At 38.3% G+C, this 16,306-nt stretch overlaps 1 long non-coding RNA gene across 1 annotated transcript; it reads right to left on the bottom strand.

Moving 5' to 3' along the window:
• Nucleotides 1–1,240: 1,240 nt before the first annotated feature.
• LOC136237985 (uncharacterized) lies at nt 1,241–2,078 on the bottom strand. Its single transcript, XR_010692695.1, has 3 exons — nt 1,989–2,078; nt 1,858–1,938; nt 1,241–1,602 (listed from the first exon to the last, which is right to left on the bottom strand). It is a non-coding gene; the product is annotated as an uncharacterized lncRNA (long non-coding RNA).
• Between the last annotated feature and the right edge of the window lie 14,228 nt (nt 2,079–16,306).

Here is a 16,306-nt window from a genome sequence, read left to right as displayed (position 1 = left end):
AGTTTACTAAATAGTATGCATAAGATCTCATGGATCTTTTAGGATAGCTTCTTTCATTAAAGGGAAGTAATCGTTTGTCTTGGGAATTCATTCCATCATAATAATACATTTTGCTCTTCAAGTATACCACTGATGTAAAATGATTTCTATGGTGAATTGAGTATCCTGCCAGTTGGTAGGCTGTACCATACACTGATATATTTGTTGGCATATTCAATTCACTGGCTTTAATGTTGCTGATATCAAATGGTAATACCCAGACTGATTTGGCTGTAAAATGGCTACTCTGTACAATATACTTTCCTCTGCATTCATGAAGTGTAATTCTCTTCTTAGGATTTTCTACGTCTTGTCTATCAGTAACTGCTGAAGGTGCATTAGCAGGAGGACAATGCTGAAAATCTGCACCACAGTATCCTCGCATCCTTTCTCCAGAATATGGAAAATGTTCCCTTAGTTGTTTCTCAAATGCTGTCAGTGAATTTAAGCTGTAAGTGGTTTGCTGCCTCTGGGCGAATACAGTTGGGCAATGCAGCGAATCACATTTTAGTTTCAGCCATAGGCGGATCTAGGAGGCACTGTCAGGGGGGGCCAAGGGGGGGGCAAAAAGTTTTAGTGTACAACAGTGTCTATCCCACTAAGAGGAATTCTAGTACACAGGTTATACTCAGTTGCATAACTATATTCAGTATAGCTGGATGAATGATAGACATACAATTGTAAGATTGTAGTTAGGGAAATTTTTAAAAATTAGACCTCCTAGGTTTGGATTTGGGAGCATTTTTGGTAACATTTAGCTAAAAAGTGTATGCTTGCAATGTATATAAAGATTAGTTAGCTTATCTGAGATAAAACCTGTTTGACGGTAAAGTGTGCTAAATCAAAATAGCTATAAAGGTGTACGTAGCTAGTATTGTTATAATGACATTAGAATTGTGACTGTTGTATTAGAGTAGTGACTGCTCTATTAGAGTATCTCGATCTTGGCACAAAAACTTAAACTTACTTTCTTTACAGTGTACAGTATAACTGTAAAGTACATTTATAACTGTTGTCTTCTATTTGTCCATTGGCTTTCTATACTTCTGAATAGTGTGAATGCATGATTCCACGGTTTCTAGTATCAATATAGTACTGTGAATCCAAGGGGGGCAAGGGAAGGGCCAGGGGGGGCACAGCACCCCTTGGCCCCCCCTCAGATCCGCCTATGGTTTCAGCTGCAGTTTCCACACATGACGAAATGCATACAAACATCTGCTGTATTCTGACCCATAACAGTCTACTTTACTTTTACTCTGCTTACGACAACCCTTAATCACTGAACTAATGTAATTCAGTACAGTTGTCTTCCCTCCTATAATGTTACCATTCAGCATGGCATTGATTCCTGCTTTGAGTGAATCTTCAGCTGGACTTTTGTCCAGCTTGTCAAGGAAACTTGGGATTTGTTGACAATGCAGTAGGACAATTGTTAGAAATTGTCTGATGTGCAGGTATTCGCATATAATGGGTGCTTCCATGGAATTGTGATAGGCAGATAAGATTCATTACAAACAGTTTTGTGTTCTAAAGTAAACTGATCGTGACCATCCTCAGTTAGGTCTTGAGTTAGAATAAGTAAGTGAACATATAGTTAGCAGTTGATTATATATATGTGACCGAATTTTAGAAAATCACTCTTATCGGTGCATTCGACCCATCAATTATTTATTCCCATAGATACCTTGAATTAATTTAGAAATGTTTGAAAGTGTTCTCTGCTATTGACGACACGATGCCAGTTTCAAAACTGCCAGGTGCTACCATAAGGGTGATTTTCCAAAATTCGGTCACATATATAATTATGTATATGAGCACCTGTTGATTTAATCTGCACTGGTGGACAACTGGTGACTTCCATCTGACTATGATCATGTCCAGGTACATCTTGAATATTTGCTAACATAAGTCAGGCATGAATTACTGTGTATAATAAACTATATATTAACCTTCTGGTTTTGTACCAATCTGCACTGGTGAGCAAAGTCTGTCAACTTCCAAAGGACTCTGAACATGTCCAGATACATCTTGAGTATTTGCTAACATAAGTCAGGCATGAATTACTGTGTATAATAAACTATATATTAACCTTCTGGTTTTGTACCAATCTGCACTGTTGAGCAACTGCAGTGGCGGATCCAGGATGGGGCATTTGGGGCAAATGCCCCCCCCCCCCCCCCCCCTCAAGAAATTGCATACAAGATTGAGATACTCTAATAGAGCAGTCAATTACTCTAATAAAGCAGTCACAATGTTCATGAGGCAGTGTAGCTTACCTATGAAGCTATAAATAGGATTTTATTTTACGTAACAGACGTGATATAGTTGGTAAGGATAACTAGCTATTATTGTCGTGACCTTTTTTTTTTTTTTTTTGGTCTTCAACTGGTTTTCAGCAAGTTGTTTTGGTCTTCAACTGTTTTTCAGAAAGGTGCCCCCCCTCTTTCCAAACTCTGGATCCGCCCCTGAACTGTCAACTTCCAAAGGACTCCCAACATGTCCAGGTACATCTTGAGTATTTGCTAACGCATGAATCACTGTATAATAAATTATATATTAACCTTCTGGTTTTGTACCAATCTGCACTGGTGAGCAACTGTCAACTTCCAAAGGACTCTGAACATGTCCAGATACATCTTGAGTATTTGCTAACATAAGTCAGGCATGAATCACTGTATAATAAACTATATATTAACCTTCTGGTTTTGTACCAATCTGCACTGGTCAGCAACTGTCAACTTCCAAAGGACTCCCAACATGTCCAGATACATCTTGAGTATTTGCTAACGCATGAATCACTGTATAATAAACTATATATTAACCTTCTGGTTTTGTACCAAGCTGCACTGGTGAACAACTGTTAACTTCCATAGAACTCCCAACATGTCCAGGTACATCTTGAGTATTTACTAACGTAAGTCGGGCATGAATCACTGTGTATAATAAATTATATATTAACCTTCTGGTTTTGTACCAATCTGCACTGGTGAACAACTGTCAACTTCCATAGAACTCCCAACATGTCCAGGTACATCTTGAGTATTTACTAACGTAAGTCAGGCATGAATCACTGTGTATAATAAATTATATATTAACCTTCTGGTTTTGTACCAAGCTGCACTGGTGAACAACTGTCAACTTCCATAGAACTCCCAACATGTCCAGGTACATCTTGAGTATTTACTAACGTAAGTCAGGCATGAATCACTGTGTATAATAAATTATATATTAACCTTCTGGTTTTGTACCAATCTGCACTGGTGAACAACTGTCAACTTCCATAGAACTCCCAACATGTCCAGGTACATCTTGAGTATTTACTAACGTAAGTCAGGCATGAATCACTGTGTATAATAAACTATATATTAACCTTCTGGTTTTGTACCAATCTGCACTGGTGAGCAACTGTCAACTTCCAAAGGACTCCCAACATGTCCAGATACATCTTGAGTATTTGCTAACGCATGAATCACTGTGTATAATAAATTATATATTAACCTTCTGGTTTTGTACCAATCTGCACTGGTGAGCAACTGTTAACTTCCATAGGACTCCCAACATGTCCAGGTACATCTTGAGTATTTACTAATGTAAGTAGGCATGAATCACTGTGTATAATAAATTATATATTAACCTTCTGGTTTTGTACCAATCTGCACTGGTGAACAACTGTCAACTTCCATAGTACTCCCAACATGTCCAGGTACATCTTGAGTATTTGCTAACATAAGTCAGGCATGAATTACTGTGTACAATAAATTATATATTAACCTTCTGGTTTTGTACCAATCTGCACTGGTGAGCAACTGTCAACTTCCAAAGGACTCCCAACATGTCCAGATACATCTTGAGTATTTGCTAACGCATGAATCACTGTATAATAAGCTATATATTAACCTTCTGGTTTTGTACCAATCTGCACTGGTGAGCAACTGTTAACTTCCATAGGACTCCCAACATGTCCAGGTACATCTTGAGTATTTACTAATGTAAGTCAGGCATGAATTACTGTGTATAATAAATTATATATTAACCTTCTAGTTTTGTACCAATCTGCACTGTTGAGCAACTGTCAACTTCCAAAGGACTCTGAACATGTCCAGATACACCTTGAATATTTGCAAACGTAAGTCAGGCATGAATTACTGTGTATAATAAACCATATATTAACCTTCTGGTTTTGTACCAATCTGCACTGGTAAGCAACTGTCAACTTCCAAAGGACTCTGAACATGTCCAGGTACATCTTGAGTATTTACTAACGTAAGTCAGGCATGAATTACTGTATATAATAAATTACATATTAACCTTCTGGTTTTGTACCAATCTGCACTGTTGAGCAACTGTCAACTTTCATAGGACTCCCAACATGCCCAGGAATGTCTTGATTGTTTGCTTATGTAAGTTGGGCATCTATTACTCTTTATGTACCTTCTGATTTTGTACCATTCTGCACTGCTGTACAGCCATCAACTTTCAAAGGACTATGAACACCATGGTTTCCTACCTATACAATGCATATATGCACATTTCTGCATGATTTTTTGCTGTATTTTATAAGCTCATATACAGTTATATGTATGTAATATATGGTAGAACTATAATGTCATAAAAATATGTTTGATAACTCACTACCTTTGGTGCAGACCTAATATATGGTGTCCAGCAATGTTTTGAACTCCTGTGACGAAAGGGCTTGAATATTGATTGGTCTCCAGTGTAATGAATACAAAAGTTGCTTCCAAACCCCCAATACTCCCATCGCCGAAATCTAGGGTCACCTTTATCTGTATAATAGATGCTAGGTGTCATCCTATAATATATCTTCATTTGTATATTATACGTACATACATACATACATGGACATTGTACAACATATGCAAGTAAACGCATACAAATAATTGCACACCTTGCTCAGAACTTTCAATATCAATCCAGTTAGATCTCTTTTTAATGTTAAAATCAAAGTTGTTGCTTTTTAAGGTGTAAACACCTTTAGTTACCCATCTGTATTCATCACATCTGATTAAAGTGAATGACAGCTAATAATATTTATACTGTACATAACCTTTATATGTATCATTTATGTGAACAGTTATATACTGAGGTTACTGAGTTTTGTATTATAGCTAACTGCTTCTGTCTACTATCTGATCTGCAATAAACACATTAAGTTTATATCAAGTCGTGAGGCCCATGTAGTATTAGAAGGCAACAGCTGCATGGCTATACTGATGTAATAGAGTCCCAGTAAACTCCTCAGTTATTTTGGCACTGGCTCACAGGATATCAATGACTATTGCTATAATTCAATTGTGACCCAATTTTTGAAAACCATCCTTTTGGCACATTGCAATTGGTCAATTTTCTCTTTTGTAGCTAAAATGAGGCACTGGGTGTTTACCTATCTTGTGTCAAAATTTCAGCTTGATATCTTGAAGGGTTCCAGAGATATGGTCAATTTACTGTCTATATAATATACATTACAAAGTAATGTACTGTGAGTGATTAAGTGTGACAAATGGATGACAAGTCATTTTGTTTACAAATAATTCCATTCCTACTATATAAAATATGTATAGAGACTTCAATGAAGTGTTCCTGGTCCTTTTCTTGAATTAAATAAAATGTATTGTGTATATCTCTGTCTAATACTTAGTTTTAACCATTCTAGTATCACCTGAACAAATCACCCTATTTGTAAGTTAATTGCTATCCCACACATTGCAAAATCACTACATGGTCTGATAAAATCATCCATATTTCCCAACGGAAAGAAGCTTTAGGTGTGAAACTTCACAGCAAGAAAGGTTTAATAGTTGCCTTATCCAAATGTGCAAATAAAAATTAATTGAAAAAATTTCAATTGAGTTTTTAATGCAAATTTTGCATGTGCCCAAAAGGATTCATGCATGGTTTTCCAAAGTTAGGTCACATTAATTTTATGTTTAGTCACAATAAAGGCAAGCCATGCAAATAAACAGTCCTTCACATGAAGGCCATACAATAGTATGCACTACTAGCTTGGTGATATAGTTCCGGGCACTTATCATGCACATACATACACTCTTAGCTATAGTCACATATTATATGGTTTTCTTTTATTTGTTTAATGGACAAGAAAAATTACTATATTAATACAACTAAATTGATTGGCCTATTGGCCTTAAATATGTCCATATCCAATTTCTTCCCTGAAATATATTCAATGATTTATCAGTTCTTAAACCCATTAACTGATTGGGCATTAATCACATCACAGGGTAAAGAATTTCATTTGATTATATGGTCAGTGAAAACTTTGATCTTATATATCTACAAGGAGCTTGGATTTGGCTGATAACTCTTGTAAAATTGATTGGTGACTAGGGTAGCTAAATAATCTAGCTATGAAAAAGTAGTGAGGTGTTGCTTTAAAACCTTAAAATCCAACCATGTAGCTACCTTAACTGTTTCTTTCTTGTCTCCCACTGAGATTTATCTGCACCCAGATCAAACAAGAAAATCTGACCTGCTGTTGGGCGAACAGGTGCCACGGAACTAAACTTATCTTGGAATACAACAGCATTACTAAAAATTTCAATGATTTCCTCTGCAGTCAAATTCTCTAAACAATTGTATTTAATTGGAATGGCAGCAGGCATGGCATCCATCCCTTTCCGATTATCGTCCCCCTGCAGCTTACATGACAACAACACGCCACGTGAAATGACTGAAGGTCGATTTGCTCAGTGTAGCTAATTAATGACGTAAACTAACTGAACTAATTAGCTACGTAGCTAAATCAACATCTCGTGCTAGATGGAATGATGTCGACCATATTGAATTGCAGCCTAGCAGAGAGGCAGAGAATAACTAATAGAGAATAAATGTTTTTGACATTCCCCTTGCCAAACCCTGGATCCGCCCCTGCAGTATAAGAAGTTATAGCTACATGCATGATACATTAGTAATTTGCAATTACAACTTGTATGTAGACTATATAGTAGCTAGCTACATATCTAGTTTCCGTTTCATAATTAGCTATATTACAATGACATTAACTTCTGAAAAAGCTGGCAACTTGCAAGGTATAGTTGTTGCTATATTATAATACAAATGCCTTAGGTGGTCGGCATACTCTTCCTGATCTAGTTTTGCGTGTCTCAAGTGCTTCCAAGTAATTGTATGAAGACACATCCACTGAGTTAACTACTGAATTAGCAACTGAACTTAATTCATATGTGTCTTTATCTATTTTGAGAGTTGATATATTCTCTGGATAAATTTCTTTAAACATTTCTTTAATTCTGACTACACATGGCTCTGTCAGATGGAGAGTGACCCCTGGAAGCAGTGTTGATTGAAAAATTGATACCACAGCTGTGTCGCAATCAGTTACTAAACAGTTTATTCTGTGCTCACAGCTATATACAGTGCACAAATAGCTTACCAATGGTAGATATTCATGGACAATAGCATCAGTGTGTATTTCGAATTTTGAATCATCATTTTCACTACCATATCGCTTGTACCACTGGCATAGTACAGAAATCTGATCAAATTCTTCAGAAACAACCTTACAATAAGGGATTCTTCTTTTTCCCCCTGAAAACTGCATAATCTTGCCCAGATCCCAAGAATACCCAGTATTTACTTCAAACACAAACACGCAAACATCTCCAGGACTCACACTCGAGGCTTTAATGGGTAAGCACTTAGCCATGGAATTGGAATAATCGTGTACAGAAGAGGAAAAAGGTTGCTTTTCTCTTACACGGAACAATCTATCACTAGACAGTCTTTCATTCTCTTGTAATATCCACACCAATGTGGATTTTCGAATATATACAGTGCGTCCATTGGACAGATTAACCTCAACAAATAAAATATGCTTCTTTTTCTCTCTTTTCATTTTTGAAGTACTCTTTGAATCATTTTGCTTATTAGTAGTATAAGCAGGTAAATTTATACCTAAATCATTATCTGGCAGTCGACAAAATTTTATGTCTTTGAGCATACAAGTAGCATTTTTGTCTGAGATACCACCACTTTCCTGCAGGCACTTAATGTCATCTTCAATGCCATCAGCCTGTTCTTCACATAATTCAACATCAGTGTTACCAGTTCCATCTTCATGGTCATCTTCAGCCTCATCCCCATCAATAAGATCTTCAGTTGATATTGCTTCAATAGCATTAATGCCAGCACTCACTTCATTCCAATGTTGGTTAGCTTTTAACAGAATGTCCATACCTAATACTTGCAAAAGATTCTTAGCTTCAGCTTTTCCAATTTCTATCCAGTCTTCTATATCTTTCATTGTGACAGCTGATACATCATTGTGAAGCAGCCTTTGTGCAGAACTAAAAGTTGTTCCATGCTTTCTACGATGCTGCTCTCTTCTAGGAAACAAAATACCGTTTTCTTCACCTTCGGCTTCAAGTATATTTTGAATATGGATTCGATGAAGACGTCGTAACAAACCTAACAGACTAAAATTGATCATGGTGGAGTAAACAGAGCTCATACTCCTGGCTGCTTGAAACAGTTGTTCACATGGCTGGGATCCTAAAAGCCAAGGCATTAAAGGGAGGTTGACAGATTTGCAGACTAACAAAAAACTTATTAAGCAGTGACCGTTAATTTCTGCACACAAATAAGCATTTCTTGTGATGAAATTATTTTTAAGGTTATATTCACTGTTATCTAGTATCCACTGTCGCCAATACCGGAAGAAAAACACAGCTGTCCAGCATTGACTAATTCGTTTCTTTGGTTCTAAGTCTTTGCACAAAAAAGAATCTATAATGTACCGAATCATTTTAAGATACACTTTTGTACCCAAACACCCACATCGATCTAATAAAGTGATAACAGCTTCACTTGTTAAATGATCAACAGCATCAAAATTCTGTCTATCTCTGTGGTCCAAGTCCTTCATTCTGATGTTGTGCACTTCTTTTCCATAGTGTTCAAATATCATTTTTAGATCTGCAGCAGCTGCTACATACACTCCCAGTGGTAGAAGTATGCCAGGTTTCATCAGCCTTGCTTTCAATTTTACCCCCAAATGTACTGTATCTTGTGAAACACTAAAAAGTGAAAGCCTTGGGAGGATAAACCAATCAACCCACTGTGATGAAAGCTTAATATCTGAGGTCACTGTGCTGGGATCAAATGAAGGCTCTTTCTGAAGTGACAACATGATGAGCATGGCTTTAAGAAGACGTGAATCACCATCAGAGGAAAAGTTGATCACTTGTATACTTCTTTTTTTCAATTCACTAAAAATATATTTCCAACGAAACAATATAGACTGATAGTCAAACCTATTGTCAGTACCTATGCAAGCTAAACAGAAGGAAGGAATTCCATCACACAGAGCCTGTGCAACATATACATATGCAAACTTAGATAATGGTCTTGTCTTAAACATTTCAGTAATTGCATCAAATGAAGTTGCTTCATATACTCCACATTGTATCATCCCATCCCTGATAGGTAATACAAACCCTACGCACTGATCACTGTTGGAATCATACTCCACTCAATTAATGATTCTAGTTGCATCCTCTGATATTGATACAACAAATGGGCATTTAAATTTTTGTAAATGTAACACCAGTTCATCAAACATGAAGATTCCTTCCGGAACATCTGAATATTGAGAATGAATCTTGTTTCTAATGAGAGAAATGGAAGGAATGGCTGCAGGTATATTTCTGTGTAAAAATTCATATGCTATGGGCCCTGACCATATAAACAGAGAAATAGAAAATTTTATCACGATTTCATCATGGCGACGACCATTCGGCCTTTTACTTTCATTTCTCACACAATTTTCATACAGTTTCTGGAGAAATGCAGAGTTAAAAACAACTTGACTGGGTTTATTTGGTTGTAAGTTTGAATTAATAAATGTAGAAAGTTGCTTATTTTCTAAGATTAACTTGTCTATTTGCTTAATAATAGGGAAGTATTCGGTTATTTTGTGTGAATGATTACTGGCTGACAAAGTTTTTAAATATGAACGTGCTTTCCTGGACCAATCAGTGTCAATAGTCATTTCTTCATCCCCTCCAACCTGACACTTAGATCCAGATTGAGAGTTGGAGGGGATAGGTGAAAATTTTTTTGACTAGGTGTATTTGAGCTAGCATCTTGATCAGTTAATGGTAGTTCCCGTTCTGAATTAGGGGATGTCAAATCATTGTCACTCTCAGAACTGCACAAGGTGGAACTGCAAAAACAAAACAATCAACAATAAGACACAATGCCTATAGCTAAGCAACGAACATAACTGTTAGGCATGCATAATTAGCTACTGAGGTAACCAGCTAACATTACAATTAAAGATATATACATTTGAAACAAAAAATAAACACCTTTCATTTTGGGATGTGACAGCAGTAAACAATAGTGGCTTCTGCGTAAAGTTATCTTTCCTTTTGCTATCCTTTGCACAAGACTTCAGCACATGTTTGGTCCAATTAGATAGCATAAAGCCAGAACCCCTTTGAAATAATCTAGTTTTTGTTTTCTTGGAACAGCGCAGACACCGCACCACCACAATGTGATTATCTTGAGATGTAGATAATGCTGGAGAAATAATAATTTCATAATCATAATTTTCTTTCAAATTCAAATTGGGTTGACCACGAGTCCATTTTACCATTTGCTGTCTAACAGCTGCATAAATGTCATCGGGATCAAATAAGATTACAGGTTTAGAACTTGGTTGACACTTTCTCTTATCTGCTAGAGCTTTAGGCAGATCTGAAGCTCTCTTTAGTGGTTTAGTGGAGATGTCATCCTTTATTTCAGATACAAAGTTTTTCAGCTTTGCGGCATGAGCTGGAAGAAATTTAAAAACTGGTTTTGTTATCTGACCAAAATATGCTTTATCTCCAGGAAAGTTATCGGATATAAAATCTTCAATCTCCTTTAGGCTATCTGGCACTATCATCAGCTCAATCGCCTCTCTGTCAACATAACCTTCAAGAATATTATACATGCAGCCATTAATAGATAGCAGTGAGGTTAGGGTATATTATGCACATTACTATATGCCTATATGCATTATATTATACAAAATTACTTGTAAATAACCAAAATAAGGACACCAACACCGTGCATATTGCAGTGGCAGATCTGTCTGTCAGTGAATGCTATACTACACTGGAGATCTGCAGTGTGAGAAGTTTATAGCTAAAGCCTGTGAATACAGGGAGTTAGGATCATGCACCTAAGCCTGTGTAGAATGCAGAAGAAAATTCCAGACCCATGACTTGATCTCCATCAACATGCAATCCAGGCATGCACTGAAGGAGCCACAACAGCTCAATGCCTGTGGGATCTGCATGGAATCTTCTTTCCCTTTAATCTGCACTTAAACCATAGGAGTAGCAAACCGGGAGCAAGGGGGCTGCATGGAGTCCCCCTTACGATTTAAACTTTGAATAGATCAAGATACTCTAATAGAGCAGTCAGTAACTCTAATAAAGCAGTCACAGTATTCAGAGAAGCTGTGGTAGCAAACTGTGAAGCTGTGAGTAAGGATTTTATGCGCTCTATCAATGACACAATCTGTGGAGGGCAGCCATTCTTAGCAAGTGTTGACCTTTCTTTCTTTCTCTCTCTCTCTCGCTCTTTTCACCAAACTAGAGCCCCCTATCTAAATATCTTGCGCCGCAAACACGCCAGCAAAGGGATTAATTAATTAATCTGTAAATGCTGTATGCTATCTCACTATACGTTGACTAACTAGAAAGTTTATGAGTTATAATAAAGGGTCAGAGCTAATTAGTACATGACATTGTAAATAGCTATTACCGGTATCACGTAAGGCATGCATATAGAGTCTATCGGTACCGTGAGTACCGCGGTCATTCGTGCCCTGCATGCTCTCACGACCTTAGCTTACCCGTGGCTAGTAGACAATTGATAACAGTAGGGGGCAGCTTTCTCTTCATCATCTGTACAAAATCACTGTCATGCAGTTCATCCATGTCAGCTTCAGATTCTAATCCTTTGCCAGCCATTCCTCAAAGTCAAGGCAAACAATCTAGCTATATAACAGCAACGAACTTCAGTACAAACCTCCTTTGTTTTTTGTATGCTTTCATGACAGATTTTATATGTCTCCTGGTTTTGTGCGGCTTCTTTCCTACAGCTCCTGGTTTTGTTTGGCTTCCACAACTCGCTTACTATACAAATCCGAAGCGGAGCGGAACATATAGGATTTCATCCTTACTGTTGTGCAGGAGCAGTTTACATGGATTCTCCTGATTTTGTGCGGCTTCTTTCCTACAGCTCCTGGTTTTGTATGGATTCCCTGTATGTCTCCTGCTTTTGTGTGGCTTCTTTCCTACAGCTCCTGGTTTTATTTGGCTTCCACAACTCAAATCCAAAGCGAAGCAGAACATCGGATTTCATTCTTATTTTTCAGCAGTTTGCATGGATTCTCTCCTGGTTTTGTGCGGCTTCTTTCCTACAGCTCCTGGTTTTGTATGGATTCTCTGTATGTCTCCTGGTTTTGTAGGGCTTCTTTCCTACAGCTCCTGGTTTTGTTTGGCTTCCACAACTCAAATCCGAAGTGGAGCGGAACATCGGATTTTATTCTTACATTTCAGCAGTTTGCATGGATTCTCTCCTGGTTTTGTACGGCTTCTTTCCCACAACTCCTGGTTTTGTTTGGCTTCCACAACTCGCTTAATACAAATCCGAAGCGGAGCGGAACATCGGATTTCATTCTTACTTTTGTGAAGGAGCAGTTGAAAGTAAGCTATGGTACCAGAACGAGTAGCTATAGAATCAGAATCACGATAAGAACATAGCTAAGATTTCATATTTCAGACAAGATTTCATTGAAGGTGTACGGGATTTCGAAGCAGTTGGTGACCCCTCGTCTAAACCCTCACAAGCCTCGTGCTTTAACTATCGGTGGCTCAATTTCAATGCACATGAAATTTCATAATAAAAATTTTCGTAATTACAGTGCAATTACGAAAAATACGAATGTTTTTGCTACGAAAATTTGGAGCCATACGGTATTTTCTATTGGGCAAGAAACAATGGTTGTTCAAAAAAATTAACTGATCAGTGGGACCAAGCTAAAGCAACAAAAAGAACATGAAGTAGTTTTTAGGCTGTTTTAATGCATATTTCATAAGAATTAAGGGTAAAATTTAGCGCTTTGTAAAATTTTCCAAATGTTACAATTCCATTAGCGTTTTTTGATATCACACGCACGCACGCCAACCTATTATCTTAAGCTGTATGGATGTATAATCCAAAGGTACATGTTGCATTAGTATGGACTAACGGTCCATACGACATTACCAGAAATTTAGTACATTTTTGGTCGTGTGCATTAGTGTAGACAACCTGTGTAAATATTCATATAATACAATCACTTTTGAATGTGATGTTTTTAAAGCTATGCATATGTTGGAATAAATGTCTAATGATTGAAACCAACACATTCCAAAGGGTTGAAGCCATTTAGTCCCTAACCACAATATTATCTTGCACTAACCTCAAAATTTGCTTCCACTTAGTACACTTCAAAGCCATACTGTGTATGTAGTGTGTGTCTGTGTCTGCATGGTTTAATCATGGCACATTTATACCTCATAAATTAGAGTGTTAACCACATCAAAGAGATACTCGAAATAACTGTTTGTGTGCTTTAACTTTCTCAGTTAAGGAACATTGTGTGAGATATAAATGTTTGTTTCTTATTTTTTTCAGTTTCTGTTGTAATTTACAAGTACATGTTCCTTTATAGCCTGCAGCTTGTCTTTACAAAACCATTCATCCGGAAGCCACAAGTCACCGACTAAACTGATGATTGTCATGAACTGATTTTATAGTATATTCATTATTGTATTTCCTTATTGTATTTTAGGCCTTAGGTTATGCGCATGCGTATACTGTAATGTGTGTCTGTATGCCATGTTTTTCGTACGCGATGAGTAGTGTGTAACACGTTGTCCTCTATCCGCTCAATCGTCGGCCCTCCTGCTTGCCGCTGTTGTGAACCTGCTGTAACGTGCATCAGCCACGATATTGGTGCTGTGACCAGGATTGGTTTGCTGTTTTGTAACCCGCCCCGCAGACGTCGTGGTACCGTGGCAGTGAATAACGGTACCCGTCAAGGCAAGCCAATTCACTGGTAAACATTTCTTTTCTGGTGTTTTATTACAGCAAACCAGGATGGAGGGAATGGACAAGTTGAAGGGATCCCGCAAAGCGTACCGCGCACACTTAACGCGCATCTATGGCAAGATAGAGGAACTAGACCTGACGCAACCCGCTACTGAAGACACTATTAGTTTAGTTATGTCATACATTGACCAGTTGAACCGCAAGGCTGAATCATTGCAGCAACTCGATGTGAAAATACAGTCCATGATTGAAGGAGCTGATGATTCAGAACGAGACACCTTTGAGACCATAGAAATCCAAGACACCTTAATAGAGAAGTTGACACGTTTGAAGCGATATTTAGAGAAGAACAATACCACAGCTGTCTCACCAGTCACTCCCCCTGACTCTGCATCAAGAGAGTCCATAGTTCAATCTGCACCCGCCAGTCGATTACCCAAGCTCGACTTGCCGAAGTTTTCTGGAGACCCGCTTGTATGGCAAACATTTTGGGACTCCTTCCAATCAGCTGTCCACTCAAACTCCAAGCTCACAGGCATTGAGAAGTTCAATTACTTGCGATCATTACTAGAGGGTGAAGCATCCAGAACTGTAAGCGGATTTACTTTGACCAGTGCCAATTATGAACAGTCCATCTCTCTACTGCAAGCCAGATTCGGAAAGAAACAGAAAATCATAAATGCACACATGAAAGCATTATTGAATTTACCCGACACTTCCAATACTGCATCTAGTCTAAGGCACTTGTATGACACTGTCGAAAGCCACATAAGAGGTTTGGAATCATTGGGGAAGAGCAAGGACACCTATGGAGATTTGTTAGTCTCTCTGATTTTAGGGAAACTGCCACCAGTTGTAATCAGGAATCTCACTCGGAATCACACCTCAGATCAGTGGGATATTGATGAACTTCGTACTGGAATTGAACGAGAGATTACTATTCTAGAATCTGGTCAGGAAAGTCGTGATGATCATAGTCAATCCAGTGTCACTGGATCCTTTTTCACGGGTGTACGAAAAGGACAGTCAGCAGGCGAGAAGAGGTCAGTGAATGCAAAACCACTATGTGTGTATTGTAAGGGACAACATAGTGCTGTGTATTGTAATGTGGTAACAGATGTAAAGGTGCGATTGGATATAGTGAAGAAGGAACGGCTGTGCTTTAATTGTTTGGGAACCCACAAGGCTGTTAATTGCAACTCAAAGAATAGGTGCAGGGGATGTCATAAGAAGCACCACAGTAGCTTGTGTGGAATGGAAAGCACACCTAGTGCAACCCAAACAAACCCTACCACACAGAACAATCCACAGCCCCCACAATCCTCTCAGACATTGCCAAGTACGTTGAATCCAACATCACAGAGTTTTGTTCCAACTCAGCCAATTGCTGGCCTTACTACAGCTACACAGCCCCTGATTGGCAACCGAGATTCTAGTCCAGCCTGTCTTTTGAAAACCGCTGTAGCGTTTGTTAGAGCTGACAACCACAGGGTATCCGCAAACATATTGTTTGATGAAGGGGCTCAACGGTCCTTTGTAACACAGACTTTAGCTGATAAGTTGGGCTTGCGCCCCCACCATAGAGAAAACTTGAGTATATCATGCTTTGGTGGTGAAACTACCTCTAAGTACCAGGTTGACACAATCAGGTTCATGCTTGAAACCAATGTTGGTGACATCGCAATTTCAGCTTTAGCTGTACCCCAGATAGCAGCACCTGTTCAAAACTTTGTTAACTCAACTTTACACAGCCTTCCTTATTTACGGGACTTGAAGTTGGCCCATCCTATTGGCTTTACACAAAAATTTCAGATTTCATTGTTAATTGGTGTCGACCATTATTGGGAGATCATGGGCAATCACATTGTCAGGGGTACGGGTCCAACTGCCATGGAGTCCAAGCTTGGATATCTACTTTCAGGGCCACTTCCTATGCAATCAGAACTCCATGTCACTCATGCTTACACAACTCTAGCAGTTAATCTTGAGTTTTGTGATTGTACTGATTCATCTCCTGACACTAGCTCAGACACTCCCACACCTGTGGAACATTCTACTGACATATCACCTGAACCATTCATGGCAATGTATCAGAGGGACCATATATCACGTGACA

This window comes from Dysidea avara, chromosome 11 (assembly GCF_963678975.1).
Source record: "Dysidea avara chromosome 11, odDysAvar1.4, whole genome shotgun sequence".
NCBI lineage: Eukaryota > Metazoa > Porifera > Demospongiae > Dictyoceratida > Dysideidae > Dysidea > Dysidea avara.
This window is presented reverse-complemented; position numbering and strand designations above follow the sequence as displayed.